Source organism: Prionailurus viverrinus, chromosome C1, assembly GCF_022837055.1.
Source record: "Prionailurus viverrinus isolate Anna chromosome C1, UM_Priviv_1.0, whole genome shotgun sequence".
NCBI lineage: Eukaryota > Metazoa > Chordata > Mammalia > Carnivora > Felidae > Prionailurus > Prionailurus viverrinus.
The window spans coordinates 6,169,142-6,187,362 of NC_062568.1; the positions used below are offsets into that span (position 1 = coordinate 6,169,142).

General features: G+C 38.0%; 1 protein-coding gene across 6 annotated transcripts in view; it reads right to left on the reverse strand.

The window, feature by feature from the left end:
• The window catches only part of AGFG1 (ArfGAP with FG repeats 1), a 75,399-nt gene that overhangs the window by 38,396 nt on the left and 18,782 nt on the right, over window positions 1-18,221 (reverse strand). The window lies entirely within an intron of this gene.

Below are 18,221 nucleotides of genomic sequence, written 5' to 3' on the forward strand. Positions count from 1 at the left end.
ATATGTCATGACCCAAGTTAAATACTGAAAAGTACATTATTAGCATTTCCTACATTCATCCAGCCTCCATTAGCATGACTGTGCTCACATTTCTAGACTGATCGGTATTTCCCAGTTATAGCCTATCTGAAGGATGTGTATCAATAACGCTTAGGGAAAAAAGACACTATCCATACACCTTATGCAAGAGAAACAGTTCTCCATGTATGTATCTTTTTCAGACTGTATGTTATAGTCCATCTTAAAATTTGGTTTTAAAAAATGTGCAAGAATTAGAAACTATGCAACTGATTCACTGAAAACGGGCACACACAAGCTTTATGTGCACATCAGTAAGGCACCAGAGCCTTTGTGAACCAGACATATAAATGGATACATGAGGGAGCAAGACTTCCATCAAATCCAATTTATTTAATCTTAGGGGCTTTGTTTTTAATCTAAGCATAAACTACCTTATAATGGCTTCCTTAACATAAAAATCAAATCCTTCACCTATTCAGGCCCCAAATGAGCCAACCCCTGATTACCTCTCCAGACTCCTTTACTATCATTACTCTTTCCAGGCCACACAGGCCTCCTCAGAAAGTCTTCCCTCAAAAGCCAATCCCATGGTGGGGGGCAACATCTCCCACACCAAACCTCACCTGTACGTTACTACAACATATTATTTTCATGCCCTTTATCTCACAGCTTCTAAATGTACAACTCACGAGGCAGGAACCTTCTCTGATTCACCACTATTTGTATTCTCGGAGCCTGACACATAGCAGACACTAAAAAAATAACCTAGCACATGAACGAAAGCAACTTCTTAACAGTGTTGAAATATAGGTACTTAAGAAATTCTTTTTTCCCTTGGTTCCATCTGAAATATACAGGCTGACCTAGAACACTTAGCATACTAACTTATTTATGCAGAAGTAATAAATTCACTGATGTGAATTCTCACATTCTGTCTAGACCAGAGGTTGTTAGCAAAACACACCTCACAAGCTAAAACCTGGCCTTTGGTGTGTGTTAGCAGCTGAAGTTTCACTGGGACACAGTCCCGCCCACTCGTTTACCTACTGTCTATGCTGCTTTGTTGGGTAGTTACAACAAGGACAGTACAGTCCACAGAACCTAACATTTACTATCTGACCCTTTACCAAAAAGGTCTGCCAACCCCTGACTTTAACTGCAACCATGGACGTTCTATGATACCATCCCAGCACCCAAAAGTAATAACAATTTAAACAGGATAATAAATAAAAGCCTGCTTTTGAGGCAGGTTTTATAATGTGTATGGGGAGTAACAGAGATGAAACTAACAGGAAAGAAGCCTTTCCCTGGAGGAAGTACTTTCCAAGAATGAGGGCTATGTAAGGGCCAGTTTATTCTATGGACCCATTCACTAGTGAATAAAGGAGAAAAAGTACCAGAGTTTAGTTTCAGGTAAGGATTAATGTATTTGACACTTGTTTTCTACATAACTGACAAGTACAAACAAATAGAAGAGATAAAAGCAGCAAATACTCAAACACTAGAGAGAAATTAAATGCAGTGGTAAGAGCAGTAAAACCTACTTGCAAGAATCTGCAGTTCGTGCAGGAGACCAGTAGCTGTAATTCAGGAACTTACCGTGCAACTTAGTAAAGGGCAGTATACGCAATGCACAGCACACTCCCATGCCTGATTTCACTTAACATCTCTAACATCAAATCGTGTTCCAGAGAGGTTGCCAAGAACAAAAACCCAGCCACGCTCGTTCAGATAAAACAAGGAAGCATACAGCAACACCAAGAAAACAAAAACTTTAGGGGAAACTGAGCTGCAAACAGAAAAAGCCATTTGGGACCTAGGTAGTCTGAGAATCTGTTTCCTAAGCCCCTCTCCTCCCCACCCCCCCAAACACACAGTTGATCACTTTTGCTTCTCAGACTATGTCTAAATCCCTGCTCTTGCTTATCTTAGTACACTTTTTTTTTTTTTTCTGTTTAACTTGTTAAGACTGCACATGGCCCAAGTACATCCTGTCTTCTTGGTTTAAGTGATTCATCATTTGAATCTAGCCTCTGTGAACCTTAATTCAGTTTCTTATAAGAGGGAGGATCAGATTAGTCACTGGCCCCCAGGGTTAGCTGTCCATTCCTGGTCCAATAAGCTATGTGTTTTCTGTCTTTATTTTGTGGTTTTTCCAAGGCAGGGAGGGAGTCTTCCCCCTTTGTTCCTTCAGCAAAGCATGAGAACTTTGGTAAGCACTCCCCAAACCTAAACACACATGTTATTCATGAATATGCTTTGCAAATTATAAAAAGCTTTATAAATATAAAATTTATTGTATTAGTGAAGTCACATTGGTTTCAAGTAAGATTATCAATTGTCCTCCTTTCTCAAACTAGTATGACTATGTAAGTTACCCTGTATGGGTGACAAAACAATTGTTCTTTCAATTTTGTGTGCTGCCTTTAATAAGCTTCCCAGTTTTAGATAGTTAAATTTATCAATATTTACTTTGTGGTTTTCCATTGCTTTTAGCATATAAAGTCCTTACACGTTCAAATGTTAAGTAGTCAGCTATATTTTCTATTAAATTTTACAGTAATCACTTAAGGTTTTTTATTACCTACCCTCAAGCTTACATCCTTAAACACTACAATTTAGTTTGTTTTTTAGTTATAATTTGTTTTACAGCAAAGTTGCAAGTATAGTAAAAAAGAACTCCCATATACCCTTTACCCAGTCTCTAATGTTAACATTTACTTTATCATGCTCTTTAGATAAAATTTTTTCTAAGCTTTAAATGGTTTAGAACCTTCTCTTCCTAATGTCTACCTCCTAAAAACAAAGACATTCTTTTGTATAAATGTAAGCAAAACTATCTAAATCAGGAAATTTACATTTTATTATTCTCTAATCCACAGACTAGCCAATTATCTTAATAGTGTCCTTTAGAACAAAAAGAAAAAAGGTTCACCGGGTAGAGAATCTGAACTGTCCTGTTGCCTTTAATCTGGAACACTTCCTACAAGCGTCTTTGTCTTTCATGACCTTGACATCTTTGAAGAGTATAGGCCAATTATTTTGTAGTATGCTCCTTTATTTAGGTTTTCTCATGACTAAACTTATGTTATACATTTTGGCAAGGAATACAAACTAAGTGATGTTGTATCCTTTTCCGTGAATTGTATCAGGAGACACATGATGTCAATCAGTCCCATTCCTAGGTGATGTTAACTGACATGTGCCAGATTTCTTCATACTAAAGTCACTATTTTTCCCTTTGGGATTAAGTATCTTGGAGGGAGATCCTATGAGACATTTTCTATATTTTTGCTGCTTTCTTTGTGCTTTAAAATTTTAAGCCTAAAATACTTCTGAAATTAATTTTGGTCTACCACATCAGTTAACACTCAGACTTTCCATTTACTGAATAACCAATTCCTTCCATACTTAACTGCTAAAATGTGTTTATTTTATAGTAACTTTATACACTTAATATAGATAAAGATTATAGCACGTCTAAGGATCTAGTCTGTAGATCTGTGCCTATTCTAGTTTCGGACTGTTGTAATTACTCCATGTTTATATTGCAAATTATTGCCTATAAACACAGAGATATATTTTTAGTGTCTAAGTGGAGCCAATCCTATTTATTACTCTTTAGTTTACAAATTCTTCCCAGATAAGTTTACTTCTTTGTTTTAGAATCATTATCTAAAAAGGAGTAGAAAACTCCTACCAGTGTCTTGGTTCCAATTGTTCTACACTTAAATGTGAAGCCTTCATAAATCTTAAAGCACAGCGTTCTCATTCCCAAAGACAGTTATGAATATCATAAGCAAGCCTGCCAAAAAGGAAAGATTAACCAAAGGTTTACGTTTCTTTCTCTCTACAGAGTAAGTTTTCAATTTTGACATTTTCCAGAATATTAACAAGAACAAACAAGGTACTGAGCAAGAGAGCAGAATGGGAAAGGTGACCTAATCACATTTCCTCCAGAACTGAATATGAAGTACAACTGTATTTACTCGTCACAATATGCAACAAGAACTGTTTGTGGATTATCGATGGCTTAAGGATAGCACCAATACCAGTGACTCACCTCTAACAGGAACACCACTCATTGTTTCACTCAAGCGAAAGCTTAACGATAGTAATGGGTTTGTACTGACACTCGATTGTCTGGTTGTCCTGGTGACTCAAAGCCTGCATTTGCCAGGCAGCTGACCGAGGCTGGGAATGTAGCCTCTGGCTGAGGAACAGAGAGACTGAGCGGCCCAAGTGCAGAACAAGCCTCGGAAGTAAACCTGATCCATACCACAGTCTATGTGAAGTAATCATGAGGAAAAGAAAAAAAACATTTCGTTTTCTTTGAACATTTGTGAGTACATGGGTGGCCCACAGGTTAATCAAAAAGAAAAGAAAAAAAGAAAAAAAGGAAAAGGAATATTCAGGCAAAGCTCTTGTCAGTAAAAATGAGATGTGCAGAAGAGGGGAGTTTTAAGTAGGTTTCCAAAACAGATTATCTCAATGTCCAAAGGGAACAATTTGACCACCAATAAGAATAACTACAACAGACTGAAACACATCAAATAATTTCATAATATTTAAAAAAAAAAACACATGTAACTGGTCATTGTTGGAAGATGTTTTGGAACTCATTTTGAAAATAGTTAAATATTGAGAACCACATATAGCTTTATGTGCACTATATACCTGATATTCGTGACTAGTTTTAATGTACTTAAAAAAGAATGATAAAAGTACTGCACATTAATGTAAATTTTATTAAAATAGCTGTATTTTCTAAAACCAAAAATATTAGTGAAAAAGTTTTACATCTTTGCAAATTTCATGAATACTTGATTAAATAGAAGATAACTGATTTCTCATCTGCCTCTGCATTTTTATGTTATGTAACTTCTGAAAAACTCCACCATACACTCATGAGAATCAAAGTAAAAATAGCCAATCAAGTCTTCAAACTACTATTAAAAATGTTTGATTTTACAGAATCCCTGAAAAGGTCTCCAGGATCTCCAGTAGATCCCCCGAGTGCACCTGGAAAATCACTTAGTTAAAAATCACCACTTTACAACCCCAAATTAATGGATATAGGAACAGAGAACTACAAGAACAGCCCCTAACATAACCGTGCCACCAAAATATCTCTCCATGAAAGAACACAACACCCAACCCGTGAAACACCAGGTCTTCCTCTTTTTCCAAACTAAACACGAATCTTAAGAAGCTACTAGATCCAACTACCAATATACTGGTAACTACGATGACTGAGGAACACCGACACTACTATACTACTACACTACTATTCGGATCGAATCAGCAAAATCCAAACAGTGGGAAACTACTGAACAAATGACTGGGCTGGAGAAGGGAGAAAAGGGGAGTGGGGGAGGGCAGGGGAGGTGGAAAGAAGAAGAGAGAGAGAACCGGAGTAAACAACCGGAGGGGAAATTCCTAGAAAACAAAGATTTAACAGGCAAGCAAAGCAGGTACCACTTCTAGTAATGTCAGAATAGCTCACATTAAAACCCAACTCTCCAACAGATAACTATAATCTCTATGTACATTATAAAAACTACCAGAAGACACTAGGGAACAACCAAAGCAAACAGAATGTTGGAAAGGAAATTAAGCATTTGCTGTTTTTTTTTAAAGACGTGGTCAATAACAATCAGAGTAGTTGCAGCAACTACAAAAACTGGAAAGTGAGCAGCAAATCCAAGGAAGGAGAGAATCAGAGAGTAGGAGCCACAAAACTCTGCCCAGGTCTCTGGCTCACCCTTGACCTAGGCATGTGCGGGGCTGACTCCAAACCAACTCAATTAAAGACTAAAAGAACTAAGTGGAGATTTTAACTGGTATCTTCCATGAGAAGCAGAATTTGCTACAGTAAAAAGGAAACAAAAGAAACAAACAAAACCAACACTTTTGGAAGGAACAAAACAGAATCCAGAGGCTCTACTATGCACCATTTCCAGCCTTCTGGATATAATCCAAAATCACTAGATATACACAGAAACAGCAAAGTGTGACCCACAATCAAAAGAAAAAGCAATCAGTAGTGACACACCTGATGTGACAAAGACTTTGGAATTAGTAATGATTTAAAGCAACTTGTATCCCCGTGTGCAAGAGCTTATGATGAATAAAACTATGAAATCTCAGCAAAGGGAACAATTACAGAAAAGAATCAAATGTAAATCCTAGAACTGGAAAAGTATCTAAAGAAAAAATGGTCAAAATGTTAAAATAATTTTGACGAAGACAAATTCACAGATTAATGAAGTTTAGCAAACGCCAGGAAGGATAAACACACACACACACGCTCATAAAACACACATGGGGGGGCGCCTGGGTGGCGCAGTCGGTTAAGCGTCCGACTTCAGCCAGGTCACGATCTCGCGGTCTGTGAGTTCGAGCCCCGCGTCAGGCTCTGGGCTGATGGCTCAGAGCCTGGAGCCTGTTTCCGATTCTGTGTCTCCCTCTCTCTCTGCCCCTCCCCCGTTCATGCTCTGTCTCTCTGTCCCAAAAATAAATAAACGTTGAAAAAAAAAATTAAAAAAAAAAAAAAAACACACATGGGTACGTCATAGTTATATCTAGAAAAAAAAAGAGCTTCAAGATGGCCTATTGCCATAGAGCAAGAACAATATAAAGATCAGATAATGCTCTTTTCAAAGAAGAAAAAAGTATTACCAGAGAGAGAGAGAGAGAGAGAGAGAGAGAGACTGTATATGACAGAATGTCACCTTTGTGAGGAGGACATAGTAATAATAAATATTGGCCCCTAACAAGTTTCAAAATAAATAAAGCAAACAATAAAACAGGGAAAAATATACAAATCCACAATCATTTGTTAAGTGCTCTAACTGATAAATTACCTACACGAAATCAGTAAAGCAGACCACCTGTAAGATCTGAACAGCACTATCAATCACAACCTATAACTGACATTTATAGGACACTATACCCAATAACTTCAGAAATACATTCTTTTCAAGTGCACATAGTATGTTCACCAAGAGAGACCATGTGCTGGACATAAAACAGGACTCAAAAAATAAGAAAGGGTTGAGAAAACATATAGAGAATGTTCACTGACAAAAACAGAATTAGAAATTGATTATACAGTAAGAGATCTAGAAAAACTAATATGTGGAAATTAATCATTTCTATATAATCCATGGATCAAAGAAGAAATCATAAGGGAAACTAGAAAACATTTTAAACCAAATGATAAAATACAACATATCAAAATTTGTGCAAAGCAGTTAAAACAGAGGTTAGAGAGAAATTTATTGCTTTAAAAGATTAGAAAAGAATGCTCTCCAATTAGTGATCTTAGGTTCTATCTTAAGCAAAGAAAGAGCAAATAACCCAGAGTAAATAGAAGAAAAAACAAAGACCAAAATTATAGAAGCTACTAAACACATTTAAAAGAAGGCTCTCATTAACTTTGTCAATAAATATGACAACTTAGGCAAATTCCTTGAAAAATACAATTCATCAAAACGGATACAAGAAACAGATAATCTTAATAACCAGTGATCACTTTCACTCTCTGCCCCAGTGACACTCAGATCCCAGTGTTCCTCTTTCTGTCCTTCTGAAGCGCCCAGTCATCTCGACTAAAGCAGCTGGCCAAAGATGACTGAGTCATCAACTCCCACATAAGATTCTAACAGTTGGTAGCAGAAGCTGCCAACAGGGGAAGGGGTCTCCATGTCAAACAACAGTACATCACCAAGTGGGACTTTTAAAAACAGGCAACAGGCCAAATCTGGCTGGCGCGGGGAGTGAAAGGGGCGGGCAGGGAGCAGGTACACAGTTTGCCAACTCCTGATATACAATATGGAAAGGAATCTTCAAAGAGAAGGGAAATTGGAGGACTTGCACTCCCTGACCTCAAGACTGACTTCAAGACGGTATGCTACTGGCATAAAGGGCAATGAATGAATGAATGAAACTGAACAAAGAGCCCTGAAACATACTCGTACTTACACGGTCATTTCGTATTTGACAACGGTTCCAAAGTAATCCGTTGAGGAAAGTGTTTTTACCAAATGGAGCTGGAACAACTGTATATATTCACAGAAAAATACGAACCTCAACCTCCAGCACACCATATACTAAAATTAATTTGAGACTGATCATAGATGTAGATGTAAAAGCTAAAGCTTTCAAAGCTTCTAAAATAAAATGAGATTGTGATGATGACAGTAGGCAGAGATTTCTTTAGAGCCGAGAAAGAAGAAACTATAAAACTAAAAACTGATAAAATTAATCAAAAAAGACAAATTTTGGCTTGTCAAAAAAAAACACTAAGAAAATAAATGAGAAAGCCACAGACTGAAAGAAAATACTCACTAAACCAGTCTTACGAAGAAAAATGAACAAATTCTGATATATTCATAGAACAGTCCTAGGTAATAAAAAAGGAACAAACTACATGTATCCACATGCATAACTCTCACAAGAAGTCTTATGCAAAAAGCACACTTTATTAAATACAAATAAAAATCAAAACAGTGGTTGCCTCTGGAGAGGGGAGACATTAAGTAAGAAGAAATGTCAGTGTGCTTTATCTTTGCAGAGCTTTGGGTTACCAAAGGGGATGCATTTATCAAAGCTCTTCCCAAGGTAAGATTGTTACATTTCCGTCTATGTCAATTATACTTCAATTTTTAACAAATATTGAATTCCAATTAATGATCTCCTGAGGATTTAAGGGGTGATGTGAACTAATGTTTGCGGCTTACTTTGAAGCGTAAGAAACGTTAAGTGGAATTAACTAATGGATGGATACACAGACATGTGTGAAAGCAAACACAGCACAATGTTTACCATACCTGCACAATTTTTCAACTTTTATGTATATTTGAATGTTTCATAATAGAAAGTTGGGGGGCGCCTGGGTGGCTCAGTCGGTTAAACGTCCGACTTTGGCTCAGGTCATGATCTCACAGCCTGTGAGTTCAAGCCCCGCGTTGGGCTCTATGCTGACAGCTCAGAGCTTGGATCCCGCTTCGGACTCTGTGTCTCCCTCTCTCTCTGTTCCTCCCCCACTCGTACTCTATCTCGCTGTCTCTCTCTCTCTCTCTCTCTCTCAAAAATAAATACATACATACATACATACATACATACATACATACATACATACATACATAAATACATAAATAAATAAGTTGGGAGGTGGAGGGGGCAGAAGACAGGCAGATCTGGCCATTGTGCCGTGGCTTTGAGACGATGCTGCCATGGGCATCCATGAAAAGGGGTTCTGAGAGACAGTGCAGCATGTAGGTCAACCTGCAAGCCACTCACACTACCAGAGACCCCCCCCTTGCCTGCAGTGAGACCTACAGCAGCAGCTGCAACAGAAGGTAACTGCTCACCACCACCCCATCCTTGCAAAGACCCCAGAATCACAGACTGGTATGAGGTTTTCCTTGGGGAGCTGGTGGAGCCCATGGTCCAGCAGAAGACTGACAAGACATCATCTAAATCTGTAAGAAGCTCTTGCTGGGTGTGGCCTTTGCTTACTCCTACCCAAAGCTGATACTGCCTGTGCAGGATGACTTTAATTTCCAGAAACAGAACCAAGAACTCTTCGAGGTCATCACCAATTCCTCAAAAATCTATGGGCCCAGAGCCTGTTTCAACTTTCTTCTTACCAGTTCATAAAGCACCCCACAACCAGATGGCATCCTCTGTTGCCAAGATGAATGCCAGGTGCTGTCCTAGAAGCCAAGCAGACTTCCTGCTCTGGTAAGAATGTCAATCGTGAGGAGCCTGAGTAGCAGCTGATGCTGAAGCACAAGAGACACAGGTGGAGGACTAGAACTCAGATGTGCACCACAGGGCACTTGTGCAGCATGTTTGACTGCTAGGTGTAAAGTCATCTGAGCTGTTAGGCTTCCCAGAGACTTAAGATGGCCAGGACTTAACCCGGATTACAGGGCATCCAGCCCCAATGATCTGAAGCCCCAACTCTCCTGATGCAAACCTGGCTCTATCCCACAATCCAAGAGATACAGTCCAAGAAGTTGCCTGGTAAGACTGTGATCATCTAGCTTCTGACCGTTTATCAGCAGGTACAGTTTCAAAACCCATATTAACCACTCACAGCAAGTAAGTGGAGCTTACTTGCATCTTGATTCAAACAAACCATTAAGGAAAAGAAATGAAACTTAGGAAATGAAAGAAAACTGAACATTGCTAACTAGATTACTAATTTTTATGGACATGAAAATTGTATTGCGATTATGTATTTTTTAAAGCCCTTGTTTTTCAGAGATAACATTAGTTGACGAATTTACAGATAAAATTATATGTCTTAAGATTTGCTTCAAAAAATAAAGCGGGGGTAGTGCCTGGATGGCTCAGTTGGTTAAGCGTTCGACTCTTGGTTTTGGCTCAGGTCATGATCTCATGGCTTTGTGGGTTTGAGCTCCACACTGGACTTTGCATGGACAGTGTGGAGCCTGCTTGGGATTCTCTCTCTCTTTCTCTCCCTCTCTCTCCACCTCCCACACTCACAATGTCTCTCTCAAAATAAATACACTTAAAATATCTATATAGATATGTATAAAGAAGGGACAAGAAGACCATGAATGGGTGGAAGTTTGTTATATTATTCCATGTGCTTGTATAGATACATGAATATCTCCATAAGAAGAAGTTTTAAAAGGAACAAAAAAGACTGACAATTTCTATTTTCAATTAGATCCAAGTAAGTTTTTAAAATGGTAACTCACTAACAGGAAAAAAGAAACAAAATAGCTGAGAGGTGAGAGGAAGCTACAATGGCTGAGGCAAATAAGCTAGAAGGAAGTAAATAAGGTGACCTAAGATACCAGTGCAAAAGAAAAAGTTAAACGCTCAGAGCATTTGTTACAAATTAGCACCTAGCTCCTTTACAATAATCTGGGTTTTCAGCCACCATTCAAAAAGACCATGCTACAATATGTTCACATCAAAGGCACAAAACAGGTACTTCTCACAGATTACAAAGGAAAATAAAACTCAGGGAAAAGTAGTTTGCCCAAAGTGACAAGACCACAAATTATTTTGAGTCTTCGTCTGGAGCCTTTAGCTGCTATAGTGGTTTTCTCAAATGGTAGCCTGTAGCCCTCAGCTTCAGAATCACAATGGGGTTCTGGCTAAAAATGCAAACAGACACCCCTTCACCTCACCATACTTACCATACATTCACAGTCAGAATCTCTGGAGAGTTCTCTCTCTCTCTCTCTCTCTCTCTATCTCTCTCTCTCTCTCTCTCTCTCTCTCTCACACACACACACACACACACACACACACACACACACACACACACTAAATAAATAAATAAATAAATAAATAAATAAGAAAAAATTTTAACAACTGCTAAAAGTAATTTGGATGAAATTCACATGGATCCAAAGTTTCAAACTCCCTTGGATATATATTCTTGTACACTCTCACTGCTATAAGTGTAATGAAAAAGTATGTAAGATACGATATAGAAATGTCTACAATGTTTTGAGGATAGTAAAACCAATAAAGAAGAAACTATGAAATAAAAAAAAAAAAAAAAAAAATATATATATATATATATATATATATATATATATAGTGCAATATCTTAGAGTGAATGCCATGGTGCGTGTGTGTATATATATGTACATATACACATATATATACATATATGCACACACATACATATAAATTAAATATAAATATAAATTTTTTTTTGAAGTATGAGTGGGGGGTTTATATAGTCCCTGTCAGCTCCAATACTCCTGGAAGACTTCATAGGAGAGTAAAAATTTGATAGGAGAGTAAAAATGTGAATCTTAAAAAAAGATTCACAATAAATACAACATCATGAGCAAAATGGCAAGAAAACTGGAATACGGACAGCATATATGGAAAACAAAACAGAGACCACTACAGTTTAAACATTTCTGCTGGAAATGAAGCAAGAAAAAGATTAACTAGGAAGGTTATAAAAGGATTTATATTGAGAACTGAAAACTCTGGAATGCCACAGACCAGGGGTCTTCAACCAACCACCTGCAGATCAAATTGGGCCACTGGCCTGTTCCTGCACTGCCCCTGCTCTAACAATGGTTTTTACAGCTGTTTAAAGGATTATTTTAAAAATGCTCTGTTCAAACAAGGATATGCAAGAGACTGTATGTAGGTGGCCCACAAAGCCTACAATATTTACTGGTCCTTTACAGAAACAGTTTGCCAACCTTGCTAAAAGCAACAAGGTAATTCTAGATCCTGGAGTACTGAGTTTGTAACTTAGCTCTACTCAATCATGACATTTAATATGCTGTTATTAAAATCACAGCCAATTGTTGCTGCTATTTAAGATCAGCATAAAAATTAAAAGGTCCCAAGAATTTAAATACATAACCCAAACATTAATGTAAATGACACTTTTGTACATTATGAAAACTAAAAAAATCCCTCTAATAAGGAACAAAAATACATATTGATAATCCTTCCCTTGTAACTTCTATTACCTTAGATTCTGATTCAATAAACATCTGAATACCTACATTATCCAACAAGAACTACACTCGGAACTTTCGCAGATTGCTCAAGTTCAAAGTATTTTAGCCTTTCTATATAAAGATTTTACTGTCACTATTTTACAGTTGGTAGAAATGGAGTCTCAGAGGCATCCTGTCCAATGTTCTCAGCCTGCCGAGTCCAAAGCCCATTCTTTCTGCACAAGACCACTGCACTTCAAGAAGTATTTAACAAATCCAGCTCAAATTTTATCTATTTCCCTAGAGAGTTACAGTTTGGGTTAAGACCACTTAGCGTTTAGCAAAACTTTAAAGAAATGAGTACAACACTTTGAAACGACATGGTATCTTCACACACTGATTCACGATTCATTCAAAAGTTCACGGTCTTGGGGCGCCTGGGTGGCTCAGTCGGTTAAGCGGCCGACTTTGGCTCAGGTCACAATCTTGCGGTCCGTGAGTTCGAGCCCCGCGTCAGGCTCTGTGCTGACAGCTCAGAGCCTGGAGCCTGTTTCAGATTCTGTGTCTCCCTCTCTCTGACCCTCCCCCGTTCATGGTCTGTCTCTGTCTCAAAAATAAATAAACGTTAAAAAAAAAATTAAAAAAAAAAAAGTTCACGGTCTTTACTCTGATAATGTCCCATAAACTCTTTCTGATATTGGCTTTCCACTTTTCAGAGTCCACGAGTGTGTGTGGAGAATCACCATCACTTATTTTGTTTACAGGACACGAGGTGTCCTGTTTAACCCACAGTAGACTGAGTACACACAACGTATCATAAAATGATAACTGGATATTCCAGAAAAACTGTCCGAGCATGTGAATTTGGAATTTAAAATATTTTTAGAAACAAAAATATTTTTTGTGTGACAGTGTTTGTTTCCTGTTATAAATGGCCCCAATCTCTCCCAAAGATGCAATTTAATTGCCCAAAAACTCTCAAAAGCTTATCTCATAAACTAAGGCCTATTTAATCATAAGTATAACGTCCTGAAAAATCCTCATCTCCACACTCCCAAAGCATCTACAACTACCACTGAAGCCCTCTCTGTCTTAAACCAAAATGGAATTGGCAAAAAATGATTTTTGTTGTCTGTCTCCCCCCACTAAACTCCAAGCTTTACATGAGGGCAAGTCCTGTCTGCTTTTGCTTGTCACTCTATCTCTAGCACCCAGGGACAGTCCTTGGTACACAGCAGGTGATTAATAAATCTCTCTTAAAAATGAAAAACGAATCCATCATAAATGTAAACAGAGAGAAAAGAGCACCTTACTTTATGGGCCAATTGTTTTAGAAAGTTTTTTTTTTTTTTCTTTCTTAAAGCAGTAGTTTGTTTTGGGGGTTATTTTTATAATCTAGCATAAAAATAATCAAATATTGTCTATTAAATGATTTTATTTCTACATGTAGACTGTATGTGCCTATGGAGCATCAATAGTGACTCTTTTATTCTCAGGCCTAAAACAAAATTAAGGAGAGTTAATTTGCTCCTAGAAAAGAAAAACTGATGTTTCAAAATAAAATTACTAATACATTTTCTTTTTATTGAATTTCTAGAGCACTGATCATCAGCCCTGCTTCCATTAACTTTGATAATCAGGATTTAACCCAGTAGTGAAATTCCCTCAGCTAGAGGACCATAAATTACCCACAATATCACAAAAGAGGATATATGGAGGAAACAACTAAAGATTTTTTTTTAAGTTAACATCATGATAGAAAAGTGCTACTAGGTAAATACAGTATATAGAAATTTTTTGTAAAACACTTTACTTCTGAAAAAAATGTCAAAAGTATTTCTGCAAATAATAAATACAAGGTGCTTTGCTGAAAAATATTGTACTGACATCTGGCACATTATGTTCTATAAGATAATAACATACACATCTGCTCCACAGGAGTCTCAGAACACTAAAGTAATGTTCAAGTACTTCGTAAACCACATCCGTAGAAGCTAATGATATAATGTAATAAATATTAAGCATGTCCTTGATACACATTTATAAACGATAATAACAGTATTTGCTTACCACAGCTCGCAGACCAAGACAGATGAACTTTATTAATCACTCAAATACCGTAAGTGGTGCTGCTGTCAGTTCTGTGATTTTCCAAAACCAATGAACAATTCTTAACACGGGTCTGAATGAAAAGCGAAATCTTCCCTAGAGATGCACATGTGTTAGGCCACTGCGCTGATGGTGAATAAAACGGATTCCCTGAATCCGTGCCCTTTGCCCTGTAACTTGGCGGTCCCCTCCTACTCTTTATCCTGAATTTGGCAGCATGACTTCCTTTGGCAAGCTGTTCACAACTGTAATGCAAGCATTACAACAGATTGAAGTTATACACTCAGATGACTGTAAACAGGTTTTCCCACATAGAAATGTCTGGAGGAACACTGAAAGCATGTGCAATGTAGGTGAATTCTGTCCAACACACGGGTTGCTGAGTCATTCAGCAACCACCGCGCTTACCTGCGTAAGCCTGCACCCTCCAATCAGGACCAGCTAACTGACCCTCAGAACACTAACCCCGGGGGGCGCCTGGGTGGCGCAGTCGGTTAAGCGTCCGACTTCAGCCAGGTCACGATCTCGCGGTCCGTGAGTTCGAGCCCCGCGTCGGGCTCTGGGCTGATGGCTCGGAGCCCGGAGTCTGTTTCCGATTCTGTGTCTCCCTCTCTCTCTGCCCCTCGCCCGTTCATGCTCTGTCTCTCTCTGTCCCAAAAATAAATAAACGTTGAAAAAAAAAAATTTAAAAAAAAAAAAGAACACTAACCCCGGGAGGGAGGAGACCCCAGGACCGCCGCCAGTCAATATACTCTTTTAACTGATGAAACACTCATCCTCAGGTATGACCCCTTCATGCACATTATGTAAGACGGGTAGGGCCTTTTTAATACAAAATATATGTGATTGAGGATGGTCCTCAAACACAGTGACACACAGTTGGAATATGGCAACATGTTTTAAAATGAAAAATTAACATTTGCATGCTTTCTCTATGCATGTTAAACTTAATATTTAAATGTTTACATAAGATAAAGTGATAATAGAGCACCTGCGCTTGGAAGTCTATCAAGTTTTTGCTAGGCTGTGCTAACCATCCTGCACTTTATAGTATCAATCCTTACCTTCTAAGTAAGCACCTCTTAAGTTTTTAAGAACACAGATACTGTTAATATTAGTAAGAATTAAATATACCTAGCCCAAGACTTTGATTCTAAGATGTTCTTAGGGACACAAGAAACTATGTGTGTCTTCCTTAACAAGTATTTAAAAGGTTGGTATATTTTCTAACAGTACGAACTATAGTAAATTTCCCTTTCTCTTTGTGCAGTGTGTTTGCTCTGCCTTCAATATCTTTTCCTGCCACAGGGCGCCTGGTTTGCTCAGTCAAAAGAGCATGCAACTTCTGATCTTAGAGTCATAAGTTCAAGCCCCACATCGGGTGTCAAGATCACTTAAAAATAAAGAAAGAAATAAACTTAAAAATGAACAAATCTCTTTTCCTGCCAGCTCAGGTCCTAAATGTTTTACCTCTATGAGATCTTCCCAATTCTTTCCTTTTCACCCACAGTTTGAATCTGTCCTTCCAGATTATTTCTGATACTTCTTATTCTTGTCATTAGTTATCTAACATACGCTATAACTGTTACATATCTGCCTCTCCAACTACACTGGAAGCTCTATGTCAGCTAAGCCTCTGAGACACACCCATAACTGCACCCACAGTACCTCGCACACCCACAGCACCTTGCACAGTGACTGCCCTGGCAAGGGCTTTAAGTGGCCTATCAGTCTGCATGGCTCTTTTCGGGATTTAAAATCCATGAACCCATTCCAGTCATCTCTAACATTCATATTTTGTTTCTACTTTTTTCTTCAATTTTTTTTTTTGAGACAGAGAGGGTCAGACTGTGAGTGGGGGAGGGGCAGAGAGAGAGGGAGACACAGAATCCGAAGCAGGCTCTGAGCTGTAAGCACAGAGCCCGACGTGGGGCTCAAACTCACGAACCGCGAGATCATGACCTGAGCCGAAGTTGGACACTTAACCAACTGAACCACCGAGGCATCCCTGTTTCCACTTTTTGATATGAGTTGCCTAAAATTGTTTCCTTGCCTATATTCTGAATTTATTTTGATGTCCATCTTAAAAACTGCCATATTCAACAACATGGGTGAACTTTGAGGACACTATGCTAAGTGAAATAAGCCAGTCACAGAAGGACAAATACCGTATGATTCCACTCACATGAGGCATCTAAAACAGTCAAACCCCCTGAAGCAAAAAGTAGAATGGCAGTTGACAGGAGCTGGGAAGGGAAATGGGGAGCTGCTATGCAGTGGGTATAAAGTTCATTCATACAAGATGAGTAAGTTCCAGACAGAGATCTAATGTACAACACTATGCCTACAGGTGAGAACACTGTATTGACACTTAAAATTGTTTTCAGAGAGGAGATCTTATGTTGAATGTTCTTATCACAACCAATCTTGTATTTTGAGGCCGATCTTCACCTAACCTTAGCTACTTACTGACAGGTGCAGATGTTTTTACCTAGCCTCTCCAATAGACTGTCACCTTTTTAGTTCTATTTCTCTGACGTTACCTATGGTCATTAGATTTTTCATCTAAGAACAATAATATTTTATTTCTGACTCCCTATTTCAGATATCCAAAATTTTCCATACTAGGCCAACATTCTAAGAGTGTAATTAAAAGTTTGCACTGCTAGTTTAATCCCAAACTTTATATAAACAATTCAAATTATATTTTAATCAGTAAGTATATTATTCTGTACTGTCATTACAAATCTTCTGCCCTTTCTCCAAGCTTTAGATTTTCCCACGTCAGTCTGAAACTTGATTCCACAAAATAATTTTTTATCAGCAAAATTTGGGAGACTTCAAAGTGTGCTCACTTCTCTGAATCATGCATTTAAAAATATCTCATAATCTTGAATTTATACCTCTTTGCTGTTTTAGAGCCAAAATCAGATGTGCGAAACAAGTAGGCAAGCAAGTTTAAGATATCACTTGCTTAAGGAAGAAAGAGAGGCAAGTAAAAATGCCTACATATATTCTGAGGGTGAACAATTAAAATGAATAAAATACCAAAACAACTTTTTTCTTTCTCTTATATGAAAAATATGCAAACAGAATAGTATAACTAAAGTAATTATTTCCTTTCCATGAAGTAATAATTTTTTGGGTCAATTTTATAGTTTTTTCAATGCCAGATCACCACTTTCATGAACACATGGTAAAAACATAGAACTAAAAACAGGAAAGCAAACAAAACAGAATGGCATTGCTGGAAGCCCATTAAAACAGAGTCAGAATGAAACAGCTCCTCTCCAAGTTCTTCTTGGGCTCCCCTTCATGCTGGGCTCTCCCCCAGCACTGCCAGCCTCCTCCCTACCCAGCACCTGCTCAACACAAAGTTCAACATATAATAAAAAGGTAGGAGGGGGCCTCAAGCAAAAGCTGATTACACAATGGCCTAACAAAAGTTTACTCTTTTGGTCTTTTAAAGTAAACACTAACAATTACTCCCGTACTAGATGTCTTCCAAAAATGGCTTTTACATTCAACACTGATGAACTTTAGACACATGTTTCACCTCAGGATAAAGGTATTTTTGCAGTAGATATTAATTCTAAGTACATTACTAAATGAGTACTAAATGAG